Genomic DNA, 15,021 nt, shown 5'->3' with positions numbered 1-15,021 from the left:
ACTTAGTCTCTCGTATTTCTTTGTAGCTTAGTCTCTCGTAGTTCTTTGCAGCTTAGTCTCTCGTATTGCTTTGTAGCTTAGTCTTTCAAAGCTCTTTGCTACTTCGTCTATCATAGTGCTTTGCTGCTTAGTCTCTCATAGTGCTTCGCTGCTTAGTCTCTCACAGTTCTTTATTGCTCAATCTCTCATAGTGCTTTGCAGCTTATAGTAGCTTTAATGCTTAGTCTCTCATAGTGCTTTGCAGCTTAGTCTCTCGTAGTACTTTGCAGCTTAGTCTTTCGTAGTGCTTCGCAGCTTAGTCTCTCGTAGTACTTTGTTGCTTAGTCGGTCATAGTGCTTTGCTTCTTAGTCTCTCATAGTGCCTTGTTGCTCAGTCTCTCATAATGCTTTGCACCTCATAATATCTTTATTGCTTAGTCTCTCGTAGTGCTTTTCAACTTAGTCCCTCGTATAGCTTTGCAGCTTAGTCTCTCGTAGTGCTTTGGAGCTCAGTCTCTTGTATTTCTTTGTAGATTAGTCTCTCATAGTGCTTTCCTGGTTAGTATATCATAGATCTTTCGTGCTTAGTCTCTCATAGTGCTTTGCTACTCAGTCTCTCGTATTTCTTTGCATCATAGTCTCTCAGTAGAGCTTTGTTGCTTAGTCTCTTATAGTGCTTTAATGCTTAGTCTATCGTAGTGCTTTGTTGCTTAGTCTCTCATAGTGCTTGGCTGCTTAGTCTCTCATAGTGCCTTGGTTATTAGTCTCTCATAATGCTTCGCAACTCATAGTAGCTTTAGTGCTTAGTCTCCCGTAGTAATTTGCAACATAGTCTCTCGTATTGCTTTGCAGATTAGTCTCTCATAGTGCTTTGCAACTTAGTCTCTCGTATTGCTTTGCAGCTTAGTCTCTCCTAGTGTTTTGCTGCTTAGCCTATCATAGTGCTTTGCTGCTTAGTCTCTCATAGTGCTTGGCTGCTTAGTCTCTCATAGTGCTTGGCTGCTTAGTCTCTCATAGTGCTTTGTTGCTCAGTCTCTCTTAGTGCTTTGCAAGTCATAGCAGCTTTATTGCTTAGTCTCTCATAGTGCTTTGCAGGTTGGACTATCGTAGTGCTTTGCAGCTTAGTCTCTCATAGCGCTTTGCAAGTTAGTCCCTCGTAGTGCTTTGTTGCTTTGTCTCTCATAGTGCTTGGCTGCTTAGTCTCTCATAGTGCTTTGTTGCTTAGTCTCTCAAAATGCTTTGCAGCTCATAGTAGATTTATTTCTTAGTCTCTCTTAGTGCTTTGTGACTTAGTCTCTTGTATTGTTGTGCAGCTTATTGTCTCGTAGTCCTTTACAGCTTAGTCTCTCCTATTGCTTTGCAGCTTGGTCTCTCATAGTGCTTTGCCGCTTAGTCTCTCATAGTGCTTGGCTGCTTAGTCCCTCATAATGCTTTGTTGCTCAGTCTCTCATAGTGCTTTGCAACTTATAGTAGCCTTAATGCTTAGTCTCTCATAGTGATTTGCAACTTAGTCTCTCATAGTGCTTTGCAGCTTAGTCTCTCGTAGTGATTTGCAGCTTAGTCTCTCATAGTTCTTTGTTGCTTAGTATCTCATAGTGCTTCGCTTCTTAGTCTCTCATAGTGCCTTGTTGCTTAGTCTCTCATAATGCTTTGCAACTCATAGTATCTTTATTGCTTAGTCTCTCGTAGTGCTTTGCAACTTAGTCTCTTGTATTGCTTTGCAGCTTTGTCTCTCATAGTGCTTCGGAGCTTAGTCTCTCGTATTGCTTTGCAGCTTAGTCTCTCATAGTGCTTTCCTGCTTAGTCTATCATAATGCTTTGCTGCATAGTCTCTCATAGTGCTTGGTTGCTTAGTCTCTCATAGTGATTTGTTGCTCAGTCTCGCATAGTTCTCTGCAGCTTATAGTAGCTCTAATGCTTAGTCTCACATAGTGCTTTAAAACTTAGTCTCTCGTAGTGCTTTGTAGCTTAGTCTCTCATAGTGCTTTGCAGCTCAGTCTCTCATAGTTCTTGGTTGCTTAGTCCCTCAGAGTGCTTGACTGCTTAGTCTCTCAGAGTGCTTTTTTGCTTAGTCTCTCATAATCCTTTGCAGCTCATAGTAGCTTTATTGCTTAGCCTCTCTTAGTGCTTTGCAACTTAGTCTGTCATATTGCTTTGCATCTTAGTCTCTCGTAGTGCTTTGCAGCTTAGTCTCTCATATTGCTTTGCAGCTTAGTCTCTCATAGTGCTTTGCTGCTTAGTCTCTCATAGTGCTTTGCTACCCATAGTGGCTTTACTGCTTAGTCTCTCATAGTGCTTTGTTGCTCAACCTCTCATAGTGCCTTGTTGCTCAGTCTCTCATAATGCTTTGCAGCTCATAGTATCTCTATTGCTTAGTCTCTCGTAGTGCTTTCCAGCTTAGTCTCTCGTATTGCTTTGCAACTTAGTCTCTCATAGTGCTTCCCAACTCATAGTAGCTTTATTGCTTAGTCTCTCGTAGTGTTGTGCTGCTTAGACTCTCGTAGTGCTTTGCAACTTAGTCTCTCATAGTGCTTTGTATCTCAGTCTCTCGTAGCGCTTTGTTTCTTAGTCTCTCATATTGCTTGGCTGTTTAGTCTCTCATAGTGCTTTGTCACTCAGTCTCTCAAAATGCTTTGCAGCTCATAGTAGCTTTATTGCTTAGTCTCTCGTAGTGCTTTGCAACTTAGTCTCTCGTATTTCTTTGTAGCTTAGTCTCTCATAGTGCTTCGCTGCTTAGTCTCTCACAGTTCTTTATTGCTCAATCTCTCATAGTGCTTCCCAACTCATAGTAGCTTTATTGCTTAGTCTCTCGTAGTGCTTTGCAACTTAGTCTCTCGTATTTCTTTGTAGCTTAGTCTCTCGTAGTTCTTTGCAGCTTAGTCTCTCGTATTGCTTTGTAGCTTAGTCTTTCAAAGCTCTTTGCTACTTCGTCTATCATAGTGCTTTGCTGCTTAGTCTCTCATAGTGCTTCGCTGCTTAGTCTCTCACAGTTCTTTATTGCTCAATCTCTCATAGTGCTTTGCAGCTTATAGTAGCTTTAATGCTTAGTCTCTCATAGTGCTTTGCAGCTTAGTCTCTCGTAGTACTTTGCAGCTTAGTCTTTCGTAGTGCTTCGCAGCTTAGTCTCTCGTAGTACTTTGTTGCTTAGTCTGTCATAGTGCTTTGCTTCTTAGTCTCTCATAGTGCCTTGTTGCTCAGTCTCTCATAATGCTTTGCACCTCATAATATCTTTATTGCTTAGTCTCTCGTAGTGCTTTTCAACTTAGTCCCTCGTATTGCTTTGCAGCTTAGTCTCTCGTAGTGCTTTGCAGCTCAGTCTCTCGTATTTCTTTGCAGATTAGTCTCTCATAGTGCTTTCCTGGTTAGTATATCATGGAGCTTTCCTGCTTAGTCTCTCATAGTGCTTTGCTACTCAGTCTCTTGTATTTCTTTGCATCATAGTCTCTCAGTAGAGCTTTGTTGCTTAGTCTCTTATAGTGCTTTAATGCTTAGTCTATCGTAGTGCTTTGTTGCTTAGTCTCTCATAGTGCTTGGCTGCTTAGTCTCTCATAGTGCCTTGGTTATTAGTCTCTCATAATGCTTCGCAGCTCATAGTAGCTTTAGTGCTTAGTCTCCCGTAGTACTTTGCAACATAGTCTCTCGTATTGCTTTGCAGATTAGTCTCTCATAGTGCTTTGCAACTTAGTCTCTCGTATTGCTTTGCAGCTTAGTCTCTCCTAGTGTTTTGCAGCTTAGTCTCTCCTAGTGTTTTGCTGCTTAGCCTATCATAGTGCTTTGCTGCTTAGTCTCTCATAGTGCTTGGCTGCTTAGTCTCTCATAGTGCTTGGCTGCTTAGTCTCTCATAATGCTTTGTTGCTCAGTCTCTCTTAGTGCTTTGCAAGTCATAGCAGCTTTATTGCTTAGTCTCTCATAGTGCTTTGCAAGTTAGTCCCTCGTAGTGCTTTGTTGATTTGTCTCTCATAGTGCTTGGCTGCTTAGTCTCTCATAGTGCTTTGTTGCTTAGTCTCTCAAAATGCTTTGCAGCTCATAGTAGATTTATTTCTTAGTCTCTCTTAGTGCTTTGTGACTTAGTCTCTTGTATTGTTGTGCAGCTTATTGTCTCGTAGTCCTTTACAGCTTAGTCTCTCCTATTACTTTGCAGCTTGGTCTCTCATAGTGCTTTGCCGCTTAGTCTCTCATAGTGCTTGGCTGCTTAGTCCCTCATAATGCTTTGTTGCTCAGTCTCTCATAGTGCTTTGCAGCTTATAGTAGCCTTAATGCTTAGTCTCTCATAGTGATTTGCAGCTTAGTCTCTCGTAGTGCTTTGCAGCTTAGTCTCTCGTAGTGATTTGCAGCTTAGTCTCTCATAGTTCTTTGCTGCTTAGTATCTCATAGTGCTTCACTTCTTAGTCTCTCATAGTGCCTTGTTGCTTAGTCTCTCATAATGCTTTGCAACTCATAGTATCTTTATTGCTTAGTCTCTCGTAGTGCTTTGCAACTTAGTCTTTTGTACTGCTTTGCAGCTTTGTCTCTCATAGTGCTTCGGAGCTTAGTCTCTCGTATTGCTTTGCAGCTTAGTCTCTCATAGTGCTTTGCTACTTATTCTATCATAATGCTTTGCTGCTTAGTATCTCATAGTGCTTGGTTGCTTAGTCTTTCATAGTGATTTGTTGCTCAGTCTCTCATAGTTCTCTGCAACTTATAGTAGCTCTAATGCTTAGTCTCACATAGTGCTTTAAAACTTAGTCTCTTGTAGTGCTTTGTAGCTTAGTCTCTCATAGTGCTTTGCAGCTCAGTCTCTCATAGTTCTTGGTTGCTTAGTCCCTTAGAGTGCTTGACTGCTTAGTCTCTCAGAGTGCTTTTTTGCTCAGTCTCTCATAATCCTTTGCAGCTCATAGTAGCTTTATTGCTTAGTCTCTCTTAGTGCTTTGCAACTTAGTCTGTCATATTGCTTTGCATCTTAGTCTCTCGTAGTGCTTTGCAGCTTAGTCTCTCATATTGCTTTGCAGCTTAGTCTCTCATAGTGCTTTGCTTCTTAGTCTATCATAGTACTTTGCTGCTTAGTCTCTCATATTGCTTGATTGCTTAGTCTCTCATAGTGCTTTGTTGCTCAGTCTCTCATAGTGCTTTCCAACTCATAGTAGCTTTATTGCTTAGTTTCTCGTAGTGCTTTGCTTCTTAGACTCTCGTAGTGCTTTGCAGCTTAGTCTCTCGTAGTGCTTTGCAGCTTAGTCTCTCATAGTGCTTTGCAGCTTAGTCTCTCATAGTGCTTGGCTGCTTAGTCTCTCATAGTGCTTTGTTGCTCAGTCTCTCAAAATGCTTTGCAGCTCATCGTAGCTTTATTGCTTAGTCTCTCATAGTTCTTTGCAACTTAGTCTCTCCTATTGCTTTGCATCTTAGTCTCTCGTAGTTTTTTGCAGCTTAGTCTCTCGTATTGCTTTGCAACTTAGTCTCTCATAGTGCTTTGTTGCTTAGTCTCTTATAGTGATTTAATGCTTAGTCTATCGTAGTGCTTTGTTGCTTAGTCTCTCATAGTGCTTGGCTGCTTAGTCTCTCATAGTGCCTTGGTTATTAGTCTCTCATAATGCTTCGCAACTCATAGTAGCTTTAGTGCTTAGTCTCCCGTAGTAATTTGCAACATAGTCTCTCGTATTGCTTTGCAGATTAGTCTCTCATAGTGCTTTGCAACTTAGTCTCTCGTATTGCTTTGCAGCTTAGTCTCTCCTAGTGTTTTGCTGCTTAGCCTATCATAGTGCTTTGCTGCTTAGTCTCTCATAGTGCTTGGCTGCTTAGTCTCTCATAGTGCTTGGCTGCTTAGTCTCTCATAGTGCTTTGTTGCTCAGTCTCTCTTAGTGCTTTGCAAGTCATAGCAGCTTTATTGCTTAGTCTCTCATAGTGCTTTGCAGCTTGGACTATCGTAGTGCTTTGCAGCTTAGTCTCTCATAGCGCTTTGCAAGTTAGTCCCTCGTAGTGCTTTGTTGCTTTGTCTGTCATAGTGCTTTGCTGCTTAGTCTCTCATAGTGCTTTGTTGCTTAGTCTCTCAAAATGCTTTGCAGCTCATAGTAGATTTATTTCTTAGTCTCTCTTAGTGCTTTGTGACTTAGTCTCTTGTATTGTTGTGCAGCTTATTGTCTCGTAGTCCTTTACAGCTTAGTCTCTCCTATTGCTTTGCAGCTTGGTCTCTCATAGTGCTTTGCCGCTTAGTCTCTCATAGTGCTTGGCTGCTTAGTCCCTCACAATGCTTTGTTGCTCAGTCTCTCATAGTGCTTTGCAACTTATAGTAGCCTTAATGCTTAGTCTCTCATAGTGATTTGCAACTTAGTCTCTCATAGTGCTTTGCAGCTTAGTCTCTCGTAGTGATTTGCAGCTTAGTCTCTCATAGTTCTTTGTTGCTTAGTATCTCATAGTGCTTCGCTTCTTAGTCTCTCATAGTGCCTTGTTGCTTAGTCTCTCATAATGCTTTGCAACTCATAGTATCTTTATTGCTTAGTCTCTCGTAGTGCTTTGCAACTTAGTCTCTTGTATTGCTTTGCAGCTTTGTCTCTCATAGTGCTTCGGAGCTTAGTCTCTCGTATTGCTTTGCAGCTTAGTCTCTCATAGTGCTTTCCTGCTTAGTCTATCATAATGCTTTGCTGCATAGTCTCTCATAGTGCTTGGTTGCTTAGTCTCTCATAGTGATTTGTTGCTCAGTCTCGCATAGTTCTCTGCAGCTTATAGTAGCTCTAATGCTTAGTCTCACATAGTGCTTTAAAACTTAGTCTCTCGTAGTGCTTTGTAGCTTAGTCTCTCATAGTGCTTTGCAGCTCAGTCTCTCATAGTTCTTGGTTGCTTAGTCCCTCAGAGTGCTTGACTGCTTAGTCTCTCAGAGTGCTTTTTTGCTTAGTCTCTCATAATCCTTTGCAGCTCATAGTAGCTTTATTGCTTAGCCTCTCTTAGTGCTTTGCAACTTAGTCTGTCATATTGCTTTGCATCTTAGTCTCTCGTAGTGCTTTGCAGCTTAGTCTCTCATATTGCTTTGCAGCTTAGTCTCTCATAGTGCTTTGCTGCTTAGTCTCTCATAGTGCTTTGCTACCCATAGTGGCTTTACTGCTTAGTCTCTCATAGTGCTTTGTTGCTCAACCTCTCATAGTGCCTTGTTGCTCAGTCTCTCATAATGCTTTGCAGCTCATAGTATCTCTATTGCTTAGTCTCTCGTAGTGCTTTCCAGCTTAGTCTCTCGTATTGCTTTGCAACTTAGTCTCTCATAGTGCTTCCCAACTCATAGTAGCTTTATTGCTTAGTCTCTCGTAGTGCTGTGCTGCTTAGACTCTCGTAGTGCTTTGCAACTTAGTCTCTCATAGTGCTTTGTATCTCAGTCTCTCGTAGCGCTTTGTTTCTTAGTCTCTCATATTGCTTGGCTGTTTAGTCTCTCATAGTGCTTTGTCACTCAGTCTCTCAAAATGCTTTGCAGCTCATAGTAGCTTTATTGCTTAGTCTCTCGTAGTGCTTTGCAACTTAGTCTCTCGTATTTCTTTGTAGCTTAGTCTCTCATAGTGCTTCGCTGCTTAGTCTCTCACAGTTCTTTATTGCTCAATCTCTCATAGTGCTTCCCAACTCATAGTAGCTTTATTGCTTAGTCTCTCGTAGTGCTTTGCAACTTAGTCTCTCGTATTTCTTTGTAGCTTAGTCTCTCGTAGTTCTTTGCAGCTTAGTCTCTCGTATTGCTTTGTAGCTTAGTCTTTCAAAGCTCTTTGCTACTTCGTCTATCATAGTGCTTTGCTGCTTAGTCTCTCATAGTGCTTCGCTGCTTAGTCTCTCACAGTTCTTTATTGCTCAATCTCTCATAGTGCTTTGCAGCTTATAGTAGCTTTAATGCTTAGTCTCTCATAGTGCTTTGCAGCTTAGTCTCTCGTAGTACTTTGCAGCTTAGTCTTTCGTAGTGCTTCGCAGCTTAGTCTCTCGTAGTACTTTGTTGCTTAGTCTGTCATAGTGCTTTGCTTCTTAGTCTCTCATAGTGCCTTGTTGCTCAGTCTCTCATAATGCTTTGCACCTCATAATATCTTTATTGCTTAGTCTCTCGTAGTGCTTTTCAACTTAGTCCCTCGTATTGCTTTGCAGCTTAGTCTCTCGTAGTGCTTTGCAGCTCAGTCTCTCGTATTTCTTTGCAGATTAGTCTCTCATAGTGCTTTCCTGGTTAGTATATCATGGAGCTTTCCTGCTTAGTCTCTCATAGTGCTTTGCTACTCAGTCTCTTGTATTTCTTTGCATCATAGTCTCTCAGTAGAGCTTTGTTGCTTAGTCTCTTATAGTGCTTTAATGCTTAGTCTATCGTAGTGCTTTGTTGCTTAGTCTCTCATAGTGCTTGGCTGCTTAGTCTCTCATAGTGCCTTGGTTATTAGTCTCTCATAATGCTTCGCAGCTCATAGTAGCTTTAGTGCTTAGTCTCCCGTAGTACTTTGCAACATAGTCTCTCGTATTGCTTTGCAGATTAGTCTCTCATAGTGCTTTGCAACTTAGTCTCTCGTATTGCTTTGCAGCTTAGTCTCTCCTAGTGTTTTGCAGCTTAGTCTCTCCTAGTGTTTTGCTGCTTAGCCTATCATAGTGCTTTGCTGCTTAGTCTCTCATAGTGCTTGGCTGCTTAGTCTCTCATAGTGCTTGGTTGCTTAGTCTCTCATAATGCTTTGTTGCTCAGTCTCTCTTAGTGCTTTGCAAGTCATAGCAGCTTTATTGCTTAGTCTCTCATAGTGCTTTGCAAGTTAGTCCCTCGTAGTGCTTTGTTGCTTTGTCTCTCATAGTGCTTGGCTGCTTAGTCTCTCATAGTGCTTTGTTGCTTAGTCTCTCAAAATGCTTTGCAGCTCATAGTAGATTTATTTCTTAGTCTCTCTTAGTGCTTTGTGACTTAGTCTCTTGTATTGTTGTGCAGCTTATTGTCTCGTAGTCCTTTACAGCTTAGTCTCTCCTATTACTTTGCAGCTTGGTCTCTCATAGTGCTTTGCCGCTTAGTCTCTCATAGTGCTTGGCTGCTTAGTCCCTCATAATGCTTTGTTGCTCAGTCTCTCATAGTGCTTTGCAGCTTATAGTAGCCTTAATGCTTAGTCTCTCATAGTGATTTGCAGCTTAGTCTCTCGTAGTGCTTTGCAGCTTAGTCTCTCGTAGTGATTTGCAGCTTAGTCTCTCATAGTTCTTTGCTGCTTAGTATCTCATAGTGCTTCACTTCTTAGTCTCTCATAGTGCCTTGTTGCTTAGTCTCTCATAATGCTTTGCAACTCATAGTATCTTTATTGCTTAGTCTCTCGTAGTGCTTTGCAACTTAGTCTTTTGTACTGCTTTGCAGCTTTGTCTCTCATAGTGCTTCGGAGCTTAGTCTCTCGTATTGCTTTGCAGCTTAGTCTCTCATAGTGCTTTGCTACTTATTCTATCATAATGCTTTGCTGCTTAGTATCTCATAGTGCTTGGTTGCTTAGTCTTTCATAGTGATTTGTTGCTCAGTCTCTCATAGTTCTCTGCAACTTATAGTAGCTCTAATGCTTAGTCTCACATAGTGCTTTAAAACTTAGTCTCTTGTAGTGCTTTGTAGCTTAGTCTCTCATAGTGCTTTGCAGCTCAGTCTCTCATAGTTCTTGGTTGCTTAGTCCCTTAGAGTGCTTGACTGCTTAGTCTCTCAGAGTGCTTTTTTGCTCAGTCTCTCATAATCCTTTGCAGCTCATAGTAGCTTTATTGCTTAGTCTCTCTTAGTGCTTTGCAACTTAGTCTGTCATATTGCTTTGCATCTTAGTCTCTCGTAGTGCTTTGCAGCTTAGTCTCTCATATTGCTTTGCAGCTTAGTCTCTCATAGTGCTTTGCTTCTTAGTCTATCATAGTACTTTGCTGCTTAGTCTCTCATATTGCTTGATTGCTTAGTCTCTCATAGTGCTTTGTTGCTCAGTCTCTCATAGTGCTTTCCAACTCATAGTAGCTTTATTGCTTAGTTTCTCGTAGTGCTTTGCTTCTTAGACTCTCGTAGTGCTTTGCAGCTTAGTCTCTCGTAGTGCTTTGCAGCTTAGTCTCTCATAGTGCTTTGCAGCTTAGTCTCTCATAGTGCTTGGCTGCTTAGTCTCTCATAGTGCTTTGTTGCTCAGTCTCTCAAAATGCTTTGCAGCTCATCGTAGCTTTATTGCTTAGTCTCTCATAGTTCTTTGCAACTTAGTCTCTCCTATTGCTTTGCATCTTAGTCTCTCGTAGTTTTTTGCAGCTTAGTCTCTCGTATTGCTTTGCAACTTAGTCTCTCATAGTGCTTTGTTGCTTAGTCTCTTATAGTGATTTAATGCTTAGTCTATCGTAGTGCTTTGTTGCTTAGTCTCTCATAGTGCTTGGCTGCTTAGTCTCTCATAGTGCCTTGGTTATTAGTCTCTCATAATGCTTCGCAACTCATAGTAGCTTTAGTGCTTAGTCTCCCGTAGTAATTTGCAACATAGTCTCTCGTATTGCTTTGCAGATTAGTCTCTCATAGTGCTTTGCAACTTAGTCTCTCGTATTGCTTTGCAGCTTAGTCTCTCCTAGTGTTTTGCTGCTTAGCCTATCATAGTGCTTTGCTGCTTAGTCTCTCATAGTGCTTGGCTGCTTAGTCTCTCATAGTGCTTGGCTGCTTAGTCTCTCATAGTGCTTTGTTGCTCAGTCTCTCTTAGTGCTTTGCAAGTCATAGCAGCTTTATTGCTTAGTCTCTCATAGTGCTTTGCAGCTTGGACTATCGTAGTGCTTTGCAGCTTAGTCTCTCATAGCGCTTTGCAAGTTAGTCCCTCGTAGTGCTTTGTTGCTTTGTCTGTCATAGTGCTTTGCTGCTTAGTCTCTCATAGTGCTTTGTTGCTTAGTCTCTCAAAATGCTTTGCAGCTCATAGTAGATTTATTTCTTAGTCTCTCTTAGTGCTTTGTGACTTAGTCTCTTGTATTGTTGTGCAGCTTATTGTCTCGTAGTCCTTTACAGCTTAGTCTCTCCTATTGCTTTGCAGCTTGGTCTCTCATAGTGCTTTGCCGCTTAGTCTCTCATAGTGCTTGGCTGCTTAGTCCCTCACAATGCTTTGTTGCTCAGTCTCTCATAGTGCTTTGCAACTTATAGTAGCCTTAATGCTTAGTCTCTCATAGTGATTTGCAACTTAGTCTCTCATAGTGCTTTGCAGCTTAGTCTCTCGTAGTGATTTGCAGCTTAGTCTCTCATAGTTCTTTGTTGCTTAGTATCTCATAGTGCTTCGCTTCTTAGTCTCTCATAGTGCCTTGTTGCTTAGTCTCTCATAATGCTTTGCAACTCATAGTATCTTTATTGCTTAGTCTCTCGTAGTGCTTTGCAACTTAGTCTCTTGTATTGCTTTGCAGCTTTGTCTCTCATAGTGCTTCGGAGCTTAGTCTCTCGTATTGCTTTGCAGCTTAGTCTCTCATAGTGCTTTCCTGCTTAGTCTATCATAATGCTTTGCTGCATAGTCTCTCATAGTGCTTGGTTGCTTAGTCTCTCATAGTGATTTGTTGCTCAGTCTCGCATAGTTCTCTGCAGCTTATAGTAGCTCTAATGCTTAGTCTCACATAGTGCTTTAAAACTTAGTCTCTCGTAGTGCTTTGTAGCTTAGTCTCTCATAGTGCTTTGCAGCTCAGTCTCTCATAGTTCTTGGTTGCTTAGTCCCTCAGAGTGCTTGACTGCTTAGTCTCTCAGAGTGCTTTTTTGCTTAGTCTCTCATAATCCTTTGCAGCTCATAGTAGCTTTATTGCTTAGCCTCTCTTAGTGCTTTGCAACTTAGTCTGTCATATTGCTTTGCATCTTAGTCTCTCGTAGTGCTTTGCAGCTTAGTCTCTCATATTGCTTTGCAGCTTAGTCTCTCATAGTGCTTTGCTGCTTAGTCTCTCATAGTGCTTTGCTACCCATAGTGGCTTTACTGCTTAGTCTCTCATAGTGCTTTGTTGCTCAACCTCTCATAGTGCCTTGTTGCTCAGTCTCTCATAATGCTTTGCAGCTCATAGTATCTCTATTGCTTAGTCTCTCGTAGTGCTTTCCAGCTTAGTCTCTCGTATTGCTTTGCAACTTAGTCTCTCATAGTGCTTCCCAACTCATAGTAGCTTTATTGCTTAGTCTCTCGTAGTGCTGTGCTGCTTAGACTCTCGTAGTGCTTTGCAACTTAGTCTCTCATAGTGCTTTGTATCTCAGTCTCTCGTAGCGCTTTGTTTCTTAGTCTCTCATATTGCTTGGCTGTTTAGTCTCTCATAGTGCTTTGTCACTCAGTCTCTCAAAATGCTTTGCAGCTCATAGTAGCTTTATTGCTTAGTCTCTCGTAGTGCTTTGCAACTTAGTCTCTCGTATTTCTTTGTAGCTTAGTCTCTCATAGTGCTTCGCTGCTTAGTCTCTCACAGTTCTTTATTGCTCAATCTCTCATAGTGCTTCCCAACTCATAGTAGCTTTATTGCTTAGTCTCTCGTAGTGCTTTGCAACTTAGTCTCTCGTATTTCTTTGTAGCTTAGTCTCTCGTAGTTCTTTGCAGCTTAGTCTCTCGTATTGCTTTGTAGCTTAGTCTTTCAAAGCTCTTTGCTACTTCGTCTATCATAGTGCTTTGCTGCTTAGTCTCTCATAGTGCTTCGCTGCTTAGTCTCTCACAGTTCTTTATTGCTCAATCTCTCATAGTGCTTTGCAGCTTATAGTAGCTTTAATGCTTAGTCTCTCATAGTGCTTTGCAGCTTAGTCTCTCGTAGTACTTTGCAGCTTAGTCTTTCGTAGTGCTTCGCAGCTTAGTCTCTCGTAGTACTTTGTTGCTTAGTCTGTCATAGTGCTTTGCTTCTTAGTCTCTCATAGTGCCTTGTTGCTCAGTCTCTCATAATGCTTTGCACCTCATAATATCTTTATTGCTTAGTCTCTCGTAGTGCTTTTCAACTTAGTCCCTCGTATTGCTTTGCAGCTTAGTCTCTCATAGTGCTTTGGAGCTCAGTCTCTCGTATTTCTTTGCAGATTAGTCTCTCATAGTGCTTTCCTGGTTAGTATATCATGGAGCTTTCCTGCTTAGTCTCTCATAGTGCTTTGCTACTCAGTCTCTTGTATTTCTTTGCATCATAGTCTCTCAGTAGAGCTTTGTTGCTTAGTCTCTTATAGTGCTTTAATGCTTAGTCTATCGTAGTGCTTTGTTGCTTAGTCTCTCATAGTGCTTGGCTGCTTAGTCTCTCATAGTGCCTTGGTTATTAGTCTCTCATAATGCTTCGCAGCTCATAGTAGCTTTAGTGCTTAGTCTCCCGTAGTACTTTGCAACATAGTCTCTCGTATTGCTTTGCAGATTAGTCTCTCATAGTGCTTTGCAACTTAGTCTCTCGTATTGCTTTGCAGCTTAGTCTCTCCTAGTGTTTTGCAGCTTAGTCTCTCCTAGTGTTTTGCTGCTTAGCCTATCATAGTGCTTTGCTGCTTAGTCTCTCATAGTGCTTGGCTGCTTAGTCTCTCATAGTGCTTGGCTGCTTAGTCTCTCATAATGCTTTGTTGCTCAGTCTCTCTTAGTGCTTTGCAAGTCATAGCAGCTTTATTGCTTAGTCTCTCATAGTGCTTTGCAAGTTAGTCCCTCGTAGTGCTTTGTTGCTTTGTCTCTCATAGTGCTTGGCTGCTTAGTCTCTCATAGTGCTTTGTTGCTTAGTCTCTCAAAATGCTTTGCAGCTCATAGTAGATTTATTTCTTAGTCTCTCTTAGTGCTTTGTGACTTAGTCTCTTGTATTGTTGTGCAGCTTATTGTCTCGTAGTCCTTTACAGCTTAGTCTCTCCTATTACTTTGCAGCTTGGTCTCTCATAGTGCTTTGCCGCTTAGTCTCTCATAGTGCTTGGCTGCTTAGTCCCTCATAATGCTTTGTTGCTCAGTCTCTCATAGTGCTTTGCAGCTTATAGTAGCCTTAATGCTTAGTCTCTCATAGTGATTTGCAGCTTAGTCTCTCGTAGTGCTTTGCAGCTTAGTCTCTCGTAGTGATTTGCAGCTTAGTCTCTCATAGTTCTTTGCTGCTTAGTATCTCATAGTGCTTCACTTCTTAGTCTCTCATAGTGCCTTGTTGCTTAGTCTCTCATAATGCTTTGCAACTCATAGTATCTTTATTGCTTAGTCTCTCGTAGTGCTTTGCAACTTAGTCTTTTGTATTGCTTTGCAGCTTTGTCTCTCATAGTGCTTCGGAGCTTAGTCTCTCGTATTGCTTTGCAGCTTAGTCTCTCATAGTGCTTTGCTACTTATTCTATCATAATGCTTTGCTGCTTAGTATCTCATAGTGCTTGGTTGCTTAGTCTTTCATAGTGATTTGTTGCTCAGTCTCTCATAGTTCTCTGCAACTTATAGTAGCTCTAATGCTTAGTCTCACATAGTGCTTTAAAACTTAGTCTCTTGTAGTGCTTTGTAGCTTAGTCTCTCATAGTGCTTTGCAGCTCAGTCTCTCATAGTTCTTGGTTGCTTAGTCCCTTAGAGTGCTTGACTGCTTAGTCTCTCAGAGTGCTTTTTTGCTCAGTCTCTCATAATCCTTTGCAGCTCATAGTAGCTTTATTGCTTAGTCTCTCTTAGTGCTTTGCAACTTAGTCTGTCATATTGCTTTGCATCTTAGTCTCTCGTAGTGCTTTGCAGCTTAGTCTCTCATATTGCTTTGCAGCTTAGTCTCTCATAGTGCTTTGCTTCTTAGTCTATCATAGTACTTTGCTGCTTAGTCTCTCATATTGCTTGATTGCTTAGTCTCTCATAGTGCTTTGTTGCTCAGTCTCTCATAGTGCTTTCCAACTCATAGTAGCTTTATTGCTTAGTTTCTCGTAGTGCTTTGCTTCTTAGACTCTCGTAGTGCTTTGCAGCTTAGTCTCTCGTAGTGCTTTGCAGCTTAGTCTCTCATAGTGCTTTGCAGCTTAGTCTCTCATAGTGCTTGGCTGCTTAGTCTCTCATAGTGCTTTGTTGCTCAGTCTCTCAAAATGCTTTGCAGCTCATCGTAGCTTTATTGCTTAGTCTCTCATAGTTCTTTGCAACTTAGTCTCTCCTATTGCTTTGCATCTTAGTCTCTCGTAGTTTTTTGCAGCTTAGTCTCTCGTATTTCTTTGCAACTTAGTCTCTCATAGTGCTTTGTTGCTTAGTCTATCAT

Source organism: Pinus tabuliformis, chromosome 2_2 (genome assembly GCF_031772625.1).
Source record: "Pinus tabuliformis cultivar Carrire ecotype Pingquan chromosome 2_2, CPIR1, whole genome shotgun sequence".
NCBI lineage: Eukaryota > Viridiplantae > Streptophyta > Pinopsida > Pinales > Pinaceae > Pinus > Pinus tabuliformis.
Note: the sequence above shows the minus strand (reverse complement) of the source record.